The following is an 11,890-nucleotide window of genomic DNA, read 5'->3' as shown; positions in this document are numbered from 1 at the left end:
CTATCTATCTATCTAAATAATGTAAATATATTAAAGTAGTGCAAATGTGTTGAAGTGGAGACCTACCTCTCCCCTCATTCACTGCTCAACAACCCTGTATTCAATTTCAGAAGCTCTGTTTGCTTCAACATGCTGCCCTTTCATGCACTACTCTCAATTTCCAGAAGCATTTATTTAACAATATTTTAATTAAAAACTGCAAGCGTTTTGGATATTGTGAATATACAACTGGATTACTGACATATCGGTTATGCAACACAAATAACTGAGATTTATTATATTGTTTTCTGCTATTTTGCCTTGGCCTACTGCTAGACCCCATTGAAGTCTATTGTATCTGAAAGGTTGTCATCTCTGTTCCCAATGAGAACAAAAGTGTAAATTTTTTTCTTGGCTATCACTACAAACAACACAAGGTCAGTAATAGATTATAAAAAAAATCATATATATATATATATATATATATATATATATATATATATATATATACAGAGAGTAACATGGGAGGCATGGGTAAAATAAAATAACTATTTATTTTTCTTCAGTTGGAGGGCACGTCTTCCCCATAATCCCTCCAGCCACAACACAGTTCCAAGCACAGTATACAAGTAACACCAAGCACTCTCTCTTCCTCCACCACTCCTCCCTGGCAACCTCGTCCTCTTCCTACCGATTCTGGCCGCTGAGTGGTGGTCGCTGGGTACCCGGAAGTGCTCCAGGTGGTTGATTGCCAACATCTGGCTGCACTTCCGGGTAAGGCGAAACCAATGCCCAAAAGGGGCCAGCAGTTCCTGTTGCAGCACCCCTTGGTGGCGCCTGCGGAACCCCACAGAGCTGCACAGAACTCCAACCCCCATGAAGTCCTGGGGGAGTCCAAGGCACCGCTGCAACCCAGGGAGGCTGCCATCTAGCGTCCAGGGGGAGGTACTTGGCTTCTCACCCTTGTCCCCCTGGCAGATGTGGTGAAGGAGCATCCTGGCCAGGCATGGGCCCCGCCCATCCGTCACAATATATATATATATATATATATATATATATATATATATATATATATATATATATATGTATTATATACGCAATATATATATATTGTCAGAAACTCCATACAAAGCCATAGCAAGGTCTGGGGCAGCCACCCGTATATTTGGCATCCTGGCTGCAAAGTTGCAAAAATGTTTACAACACTGATGTGCACAAAACTGAGTCCAAAACAGAACTGAGGGAATATGGAAAAGGTGGAGGCTTTTAAAGAGAAGCCAAGAAGTGAAGTCAGAGGGGTCGGGCTCATAACGGTCTTCAGCCATAGACTTGAGCCTGGACGTGATATCAAAGGGGCCGGAGCCGACAAGGTCTTCTTCCATAGGCTCAGACCTGGAAGTGACGTCAACAGGACCAGGTGGAATCTCCCGTGGATGGTCTGCAGGCCAAGATGAAAAAGCATCAGTGCACTCTGCCACCTCCCGGTTTGACTCGGAATTGCCCTTACTCAAGCCCTTTAGATGCCTCCCATGTGCACGTGTGTGACACTATATATATATATATATATATATATATATATATATATATACACACACGAGGGGGGACCCAAAAATAACCGGAATTTTGTTGTTGTTAGGTTGGTACTTGTAGTACGTGGTTGGGCCTCTAGGGCGATCTAGTTACACTCCTCACAAGTCAGTCTGCCAAGTGCCATCAGTCTGGAAGGTTGTGCTTGTGTTCAGTGAATTTATTTGTAAAAGTAGTTTTGCGGAACAGTGTGAGAAGGGAACGCCCTGATTTGTAGGAGTCGGGCGATTGGTTCTTTCATTATGACAACGCTCCATCTCACACTGCTCTCAGCATTCGCCAATTTTTGGCAAGAAACGGTATGACAACCCTGAACCACCCACCCTACTCACCGGATTTAGCTCCGTGAGATTTCTTTTTGTTCCCTCGGATGAAAAAAGACTTGAAAGGAAGGCGTTTTGCTGACGTTGAAGAGGTAAAACAAGAAACGACCAGAGCATTAATGGGCATTACTTCAGACGAATTTAAAAAATGTTTTGAACAATGGAACAAACGGTTAGATAAGTGTATTTCTGCCAATGGAGAGTACTTTGAAGGAGACTAATTGTAGTTTGTACAGAAAATTAAATTAAACACGTTTTAAAAATATTTCCAGTTATTTTTGGGTCCCCCCTCGTATATATATATATATATATATATATATATATATATATATATATATATATTAAAAATCCAACGTCTGTCTGTCTGTCCACTTTCACGAGAGAACTACTTAACGGATTTAGATTGGGTTTTTTTTATAATTTGCTTGAACATTCTGGTTGATTTTGTGACTTCTCTCATTGCACTAAGTGTTATAGTTTGGTTACGGCACCGATTTATTTACGTGAATCTGAGAGAAAGGCTGTGGGCCGAGGGGAGGGGTAGGCAGGACCTCAAGAGTACGGAGCCGGGCGGGGCCCTCCTCACTCACGCACCAGGGGCCTCATGTATAAACATGAAATGTTGCGTACGAACGTTTCCATGCTCAAATCGCGATGTATAAAACCTAAACTTGGCGTAAAGCCACGCACTTTTCCACAGTACCCTGGCGTACGCAATTTTTCCGTTTGGTTTTGCAGACTGGCGGCACCCAGCGTCAAAGCAGTGCTACTGTTACTGCGTGGTCACGCTTTCTTTCTTAGATCCACATTCCTGACGCGGCTTTATAAATACACTGAAACTAACTGCATATTGTTTACAGTGGAACCTCTAGATACGAGTTTAATTCGTTCCAGCACTGAGCTTGTATAGCGAATTTCTCGTATCTAGAACAAACTTCCCCATTGAAAAAAATGGAAATCCAGTTAATCCGTTCCGCACCCCAAATATATTAACATAAAAATCAATTTTCCTAACAAATAACACTGATAAATTATATATACTGTAGTCTACCTTTAATAAATAACACTGGTAAATAATATAACTGATTATTAAAACAATCAAAACAGGTGTCCAAAGTGCAGTAGAGCATTCAATAAATCTTTAAATAAATAATCCTTAAAACAGTTGTGAAGTGGAGGTTTAAAATACACAAGAATAACAATCCTTTAACACGAGGTTAAAACGTCAAAAGGATGCAGTCTTTAAAAAACAGATGACAATCCCCGGTGCTTCTTCTCTGTTAGCGTCTCACATCCGGGCTCTGCAACAGGCGAGACACTCTTAATGCAGCTGACCTTCTCTACACCGTCCTGCTTCAGCTGTTTGGCTCGCCTGTTCAGCTCACTGTTCAGCTACATGCGAGCCTGCACTCGCTCGCTCGCTCTCCCGCACCGACTTCCTGCCTGCCTGCCTGCCTGCGCTCTCTCTCCTCTCTTTTCTTTTACTTCTTCTCCCCCTTAACCAGCTCGCGCTTCTCTGTATATGCGGGGAGGACATGGCAGCTGCAGCCCATCAGCCACAGGAACAATCATGGATGTGGGCAGTTTCCCACCTGTGCACTTAAGTGAGAAACGCAGACACCGCAGATCGCGGCTCGCAACTGCTACCACGCCCCCTCGCTAAGCCGCGAGCTATACCCACAGCCTGGCTCGTGGCTCGTTACGCGAGCCAATGCTCGCATTTAGATCTGAATTTTTCGCTCATACTTTCCTCGTATTTTGAATTTCTCGTATACAGAGGTGATCGTATCTCGAGGTTCCACTGTATTAGTGTAATGCATCTGATTGTAATTAACCTGCAGCAATATAATGGTCCAGGGAATAGCCATAGTATTCCAAATACCATAACTGCTTTAGCGTTGTTACTCTCAATGCATCATCTTCTTCTTTCAGCTGCTCCCGTTAAGGGTTGCCACAGCAGATCATCTTTTTCCATATTACTCTCACTGCACCACTCGGAGTATTTATATCACTGTATCTGAGTGGGGAATCACAGCAGCAGCTGATCGGAAAGAGAATTATCGGTATACAGCATGAAGCAGACGCTGCCTGAGCCAAGGCAAAACGCTTCAGAGACTTTCCTGTACGGACTTCGCGGTTTAGAAAAAGTTTCATCCCAAGAACTATAAACGCACTAAATCAGTCCATCAAGTGTTCCTTGTAGAACTGTTTGGACTTATAAGTACAATCACCTCACTGTAAACTTGCACTACAGTTATAATATTGCACAACCTGCGCCACTTTACAGTGCATCCGGAAAGTATTCACAGCGCATCACTTTTTCCACATTTTGTTATGTTACAGCCTTATTCCAAAATGGATTAAATTCATTTTTTTCCTCAGAATTCTATACACAACACCCCATAATGACAACATGAAAAAAGTTTATTTGAGATTTTTGCAAATTTATTAAAAATAAAAAAATTGAGAAAGCACATGTACATAAGTATTCACAGCCTTTGCTGTGAAGCTCAAAATTGAGCTGAGGTGCATCCTGTTTCCCCTGATCATCCTTGAGATGTTTCTGCAGCTTAATTGGAGTCCACCTGTGGTAAATTCAGTTGACTGGACATGATTTGGAAAGGCACACACCTGTCTATATAAGGTCCCACAGTTGACAGTTCATGTCAGAGCACAAACCAAGCATGAAGTCAAAGGAATTGTCTGTAGACCTCCGAGACAGAATTGTCTCAGGGCACTTATCTGGGGAACGTTACAGAAAAATTTCTGCTGCTTTGAAGGTCCCAATGAGCACAGTGGCCTCCATCATCCGTAAGTGGAAGAAGTTCGAAACCACTAGGACTCTTCCTAGAGCTGGCCGGCCATCTAAACTGAGCGATCGTGGGGAGAAGGGCCTTAGTCAGGGAAGTGACCAAGAACCCGATGGTCACTCTGTCAGAGCTCCAGAGGTCCTCTGTGGAGAGAGGAGAACCTTCCAGAAGGACAACCATCTCTGCAGCAATCCACCAATCAGGCCTGTATGGTAGAGTGGCCAGACGGAAGCCACTCCTTAGTAAAAGGCACATGGCAGCCCGCCTGGAGTTTGCCAAAAGGCACCTGAAGGACTCTCAGACCATGAGAAAGAAAATTCTCTGGTCTGATGAGACAAAGATTGAACTGTTTGGTGTGAATGCCAAGCGTCACGTTTGGAGAAAACCTGGCACCATCCCTACAGTGAAGCATGGTGGTAGCAGCATCATGCTGTGGGGATGTTTTTCAGCGGCAGGGACTGGGAGACTAGTCAGGATAAAGGGAAAGACGACTGCAGCAATGTACAGAGACATCCTGGATGAAAACCTGCTCCAGAGCGCTCTTGACCTCAGACTGGGGCGACGGTTCATCTTTCAGCAGGACAACGACCCTAAGCACACAGCCAAGATATCAAAGGAGTGGCTTCAGGACAACTCTGTGAATGTCCTTGAGTGGCCCAGCCAGAGCCCAGACTTGAATCCGATTGAACATCTCTGGAGAGATCTTAAAATGGTTGTGCACCGATGCTTCCCATCCAACCTGATGGAGTTTGAGAGGTGCTGCAAAGAGGAATGGGCGAAACTGGCCAAGGATAGGTGTGCCAAGCTATGGCATCATATTCAACAAGACTTGAGGCTGTAATTGCTGCCAAAGGTGCATCGACAAAGTATTGAGCAAAGGCTGTGAATACTTACGTACATGGGATTTCTCAGTTTTTTTATTTTTAATAAATTTGCAAAAACCTCAAGTAAACTTTTTTCACATTGTCATTATGGGGTGTTGTGTGTAGAATTCTGAGGAAAAAAATGAATTTAATCCATTTTGGAATAAGGCTGTAACATAACAAAATGTGGAAAAAGTGATGCGCTGTGAATACTTTCTGGATGCACTGTATAAAGCGCGTATCTACATATGATGACGATATCATTTTTAAGATGAAATGCAGCAAAATATGTTGATTATATTATACAGATAAAACTTTAACTTCATTTAAATAATCTGTATTGTTAATAATTAAACATGTGAGCACACGGTGCCGCAGCGCTAGCTAGTTCATGAATTGTTCCTGCATTGCGTTGTATTCTCGCTGGTGCTGACGCGACACTGGAAGGATAGACGGATAGAATAATTAAACACGTACTACAAAGATATTTCAATGTTGCTTAAAAGTTTTGAAGAATCTGCGTTCTAAGCTTACAGATGGCTTCACGTCTATTACAGAGCTGATTGTGTGGTGATTGGGTATTTGGAGAAAGAAAAGTAAGGACAGGAATTGGAGGTTAGTACGTTTGAAAGAGACAGTACTGATGCAATAAATTATTTCATCGAAGGTCGCGCATGGCGTAGCAAGCCTCTTGCGTGAGATATGAACAAGTACTGCGCCACAGTGTTCCCATGTTTAATAACATGCTTTCATTTTTATCATCATGAAAAAGATATCACGTATACATCTCAGTATTTGAATTATTCAGAGAGCTGTAATATCACGAATGTAATGGATTCTGTGTCCTGTCGGAGAAAGAGTAAGCCCGTTTAAGAAGCAGGTAGTGATTCACACACATAGAAGATCAAATACAGAACAAAGCATTTAATGTGCTACTTTAGTTACAATGGGATTTGAGAATCTAGCAAATTAAACGATTTTAAGATGAAGTTTATAATGTTCTACTTTAATGGCAAAATAAACTACGTGATTAAAGTGGAAATTTCGAGATTAAAGTTGACATTTCGTGCTTTTTTCCCACTGTGCGCTTATATTTTTTGTCTGTACCCTAATAAGCTTTCATATGACACTCAGACGGTGGGCTACGACTTGCCTTTTCACGGCGACTTTAATATGTGGTTTCTTTTTTACTTCGGGCACTGTGCGACTTTGTGAACTTGAGCTTTCGAGTTTCTCCGACACTCTGTCACTTGATCAACTTCATTTTGTTGATTAATACCACTGTTTAAAACAACAAATAGTACGTTTTCCTTTGCCTCCATTTGGTATTCGCTGAAATTCTTATATTTTCCCCCATGCTTTTTCCATTGTCTTTTCACAGAAGGCTGAGCTTAAGGGCTATTTATATTGATTTGCATATTCAAAGAGGCATAATTCTGGGAGGAGTTGGGGCGGGACAGAAGGCACGTGCACGTGCATTACTTTTCACGCTGATCGGGATTTATGTAGCGGAAGAAAGTGGAAGTTTGCGTAGGTACAGATTCCTGCATCTAGATTTTTCTGTGCGTGCGCACATTCCCGCTTTTGTGCTTATACCATGTTATAGTGTGAGTTCTACGCACGGCGTTATGCATGAGGCCCCAGGTCTACCTCTCACCACGTGTTCGAGTGCACCTTGTCTCTGGTTAGCTAGCAATACCTGTTTGTTCAGCAGACATTATCATCTAGAGATTGTTAAAGATAGAAAGTTTTATAGGAGCATGTATTCTTAGAAGACTGCTACACTGAAAATACACTGATTTAGTAGAATAATAAGTCTGGAGCTGGTGTCATAGGTCAAAGTTATACTGATGGGATGGGCAAACGAAAAATGGAAAGAATATGCCTAATGATAAAAGAGAACAGGTAGCTGGAGACACTAGAATTACGAAAGCTGCCCAGTTCTCTACATGGTTGTGTTACTGTAGGTAAGCCTGTGATGTGATTTTTGTTTGCACTGGCTCTGTTACACCTCAGTGTGTGTGTTTCCTTGTGGTCTACGTATACATAGAAACAAAAATTATGTGTATATTTACCTATTCAGTATAATCAAAAAGAGACAGAGCAGCATCAAAGCCCAGGGAATGATTGGCATTCAAAGGACCTCTGAAAATTGAAATGAGATCGAACAATTTCAGCCCTCGCTGTAATGTACTCTGAGTGAACTGCCTGCAATGGGGGTCAAATCATACCATTAGTCCCAAGTCTAACGAGACCGTTTTTGTGCATCTCTAATGGAACCAGTGGCTGCTAAGGGAACAGAGAATGCGGCAATGAAGCATTGTGCCTGAGCGTTGAACTGTGGGCTCAATTACCGGACATACGGAGCTTTTCACTGAAAACCTTAATGAATGAGTAAATAAATAATTGAAGCAAGCAGAGAAAGCAGGGGGCAGACCCTCTTTAATGTATTCATCTGTTCTCCATTTCAAAGACCTCTTTCAGAAACTGCAGCCTCAATTGTTAATCATGAATTCAATTCAAATTTACTGTTAGCTTTTTTCTTTTCCATTTTCTGACAATAAATAATAGTGAAGACCAAACGTGCTCATCACCTTTATCTATTTCGAGATACTCGAACTTGTACATGGGCTTGCAAGAACTGTTTGAAATGGGTCCTGCAAGGTCATCTCTGAATCCTGCAAAAAAACTGCTCTACCTGGTATTATCTTTCATAAATCTCTCTCTCTTGTACAAGATTACCAAATAATGGGCAAAATCGGCATTAGTGTGCAAAATCGGCATGTTATGTGCTTAGGCAAATCACTCCATTCCGCATTTACAAGCAATGCTATATATTTAAGAGTTCTGTGTGGTATGTATAGATTTTTACAAGTTAAGGAAAATTCAGAACTGCACAGTATATGAAACAGACAAAACTGTCTAATATTTTTAATAAATAAAAGCTGAGCCTATTCCTTACCATCTCATTCACTGTTTTACAATTGATCCATTTTCTAATATTTCTTAGTGGGATGTAGTTAGCTTAGAAATGTCCAGGCCTTAATCCAGCACAATGTCAGAACTGATTCTGAATAAAATGCCAGCACTTAAAAGGGCAAACTCATTCACACACACTGGGGCATTCTAATCTGGATATACTGGGCTTGGGATTACCCAGAGAAAACCAGTGCAGACATACGAAGAAAACAGTGGTTTAGAAACAAACCTGGAAAACCAAAGCTGGAAGGAAGCAGTGCTAATTACAGTGCCACCCAGCAGTTAATTATATGAAACACCAGGTAAAGTCTTCAAAGAAACATTCATGGTTTTGGTACCAACTTCACTGTGGTAATTTGTATGTATGAAACCACATGACCAGTTCAGAAATAATGTGTCAGACATTTCATTTTGAGTAATACTGAAGTCATCATCAGTTTTAAAGATCTGAGGTCTTAAATCAATGGCCAAGGGCAGCCTTATATACCTGATATATATATATGAGTGTGTGGTCACTCCCAGGCTCAGGCATCACACCCAAATCATTGCAGTTTGAAAACTGAGCTGCACACCAAACCTCCTGTCAGCCTGTTGAATTAGAACAATAGCTGCCTGCCTGTTGCCGTGTTGTGTACCTCGTTGGGTACTACTGCTGCAATAGTTTGTGAAGAAAATGTTGACTTCTTTTGTTAACACACACACACACACACACAGACATTGGGTCTATATAATTGTGTATATATAATTGGCCATGCTGTATGAACATATTTTTCCATCCATCCATTTTCCAACCCGCTGAATCCGAACACAGGGTCACAGGGGTCTGCTGGAACCAATCCCAGCCAACACAGGGCACAAGGCAGGAACCAATCCCGGGCAGGGTTATGAACATATTTTTTGTTATATAATACTGTATGGGGCGGCACAGTGGCGCATGTGGTAGCATTGCTGCCTCACAGTTAGGAGACCCAGATTCGCTTCCCGGGTCCTCCCTGCGTGGAGTTTGCATGTTCTCCCCGTGTCTGCGTGGGTTTCCTTCAGGTGCTCCGGTTTCCTCCCACAGTCCAAAGACATGCAGGTTAGGTGGATTGGCGATTCTAAATTGGCCCTAGTGTCTGCTTGGTGTGTGGGTGTGTTTGTGTGTGTCCTGCGGTGGGTTGGCACCCTGCCCGGGATTGGTTCCTGCCCTGTGTTGGCTGGGATTGGCTCCAGCAGACCCCCGCGACCCTGTGTTCGGATTCATCGGGTTGGAAAATGGATGGATGGATGGATAATACTGTATGTACAGATATTTCTGGGGAAGAAAGTAATAAGCTGCACTTTTTACTTTTTCCAGTTGCAGTACAAATGGATTTGTACTGGAAAAGCTCATTCCAGGTCATTTTTATGCGCAGAGATGTACCGTTTAAAGTGCTGTGGCACCCATCTTGCCTTTTGAGAGTTCAGTTGGCGGTGTTGCTTCCATTAACAGATGTGGACAAGAGCTCATGTGTCAGTGTGGTGTAGTGTGGCTGAGTTGATGCTGAAAACGGCATAGAGTATTTACAAATGAAGAGCTTTCAGTCTGCAGGAAACGATCCAGTAGATGAAATGACATTTTTAAAAAAGAATTTCTTCAAGTTTAAAGTAGGTGAGTGTTATTTCCAATGGCAAAATGAATACATACAGCTGTTTGTATCCTTGTAGGAAGGATGGGCAATTATTAATGCCAATAACTGAAAATGAGTTCTGCTGTTGGCCAGGAACACCAATGTGATGTTTGCATGTTCTGTCTGTTTTTTATTTCTTTTCTTCTTCTTCCCGGTGTTCAGTTTTTCCTCCAGCATCCCAATGACATTCAATATAGTGCAACGGCGCTGGACAAGTTACATCAGCCAGGGAAGAGTCATCAATAGAATGAGCTGGCATTGCATCATCAATAGCAGGCGCACCTATAAAAATGGCAACTCTGCATAGTCGCATGTGCTTTTCCAGTTAGTGCAACAAAAGGCAAGCAGTCCTTTTAAGGATAGTGAGCCACCTCAAAGAGCCATGACAGGGGAGAGAGAATCCATCCACTGTAGCGCTCAGCGCTGACACTAAATGGGTGTCAGAAGTGGGACATGAAGAAAATCTACAGTCTGACTTACAGTAACAGAATGCCGAGTGCTTTGGAGACATAAAAGAACCTGCTTGGGTCTTTGGAGGAGGTGTTGGAGAGTCTCGAGACTTGGATCTGTAATCTGGAGTAGCAGCAGCAGCAGTACAGGGAAGTCCTGCAGCTCCACCACCGTTTCTACATCTGCTAAGCTCCAATAGCCTGGGTGCATGGATACTGGTGGAGCTTCAGGCTCATGAAAATGGGAAAAAGTGTTTCAGACAGAGTTGCCACTGACTCCAAGTGAGCTATGAGAAGCAGTGCTGGTGGTAAAAATGTGCAGGCAAAGGACAAGGCAGATCGTAGAAGCGTTGTGAAGAGGCGGTGAAGGGAGAGTCGCAAAGCTGAGATCCAGACCTGGAAGGCGGTTTACACCTGTGTCACCAAACAAGGAAGTTTGCCTGCATGCCTATCTGTGTCGCACCGAACATCAGCACAGGATTTAACATCCTGGTTGTGCCATCTGCCAATACAGCACGCAATATCCCTGCTGTGCCATCAGACAACACACCCTGCTGCTGTGCCCTCAACACTGGCTGCACAACTGAAGTGGGAGAGAAGACCACCCCGCTGTTCTGACAAGTTTGTGTGCACATAAAAAGAGTTTAGCGACTTTGAAGGGAGGGCTATGCAGTGGCACTGGACAAGTTATACCAGCCAAGGATGGATCACCAAAAGAATGATCTGGCATTGCATCATTAAAAGCAGGAACACCTATAAAAATGGCAATTCTGCATAGTCGCACATGCTTTTCCACCTAGTGTGGCAAAAGGCAAGCAGTCCTTTTAAAGACAGCGAGCCACCTCAAAGATTCCTATAAAGAGCAGAGAATCCATCCATTGCGGTGCACAGTGTGGAGGCTACAATAGATTGGTTGGTGACACAAAACTGTGCATGAGTGAGTGCAGGCATGTATGCCCCACAGGTTGGGCCCTGCATTATGTCCAGAGCTGCTAGGACAGCAGCATCTCTAAACTGGATTAAGCTAACACTATAGTGGATGGAATGGTATACCTTTTTTGATATGCTTTGTTAATCCCTGAGCGGAAATTGTCTTTTTGCATGACCTTTTTGGGGTCAGAGCGCAGGGTCAGCTTTCACCATTTTCTCTAATTTTAACATTTTCAGCATACAGAGAGTCTTGGCTAGCTGACTGTTAAAGTGCTATCAGCCATTCTCCATGTCTTTGAATAGCATTGTGTGTTCCCACAT

The sequence above is a fragment of the Erpetoichthys calabaricus genome, chromosome 2 (genome assembly GCF_900747795.2).
Source record: "Erpetoichthys calabaricus chromosome 2, fErpCal1.3, whole genome shotgun sequence".
NCBI lineage: Eukaryota > Metazoa > Chordata > Cladistia > Polypteriformes > Polypteridae > Erpetoichthys > Erpetoichthys calabaricus.
The sequence above is the reverse complement of the archived record's forward strand: the minus strand, read 5'-3'. Positions refer to the sequence as shown.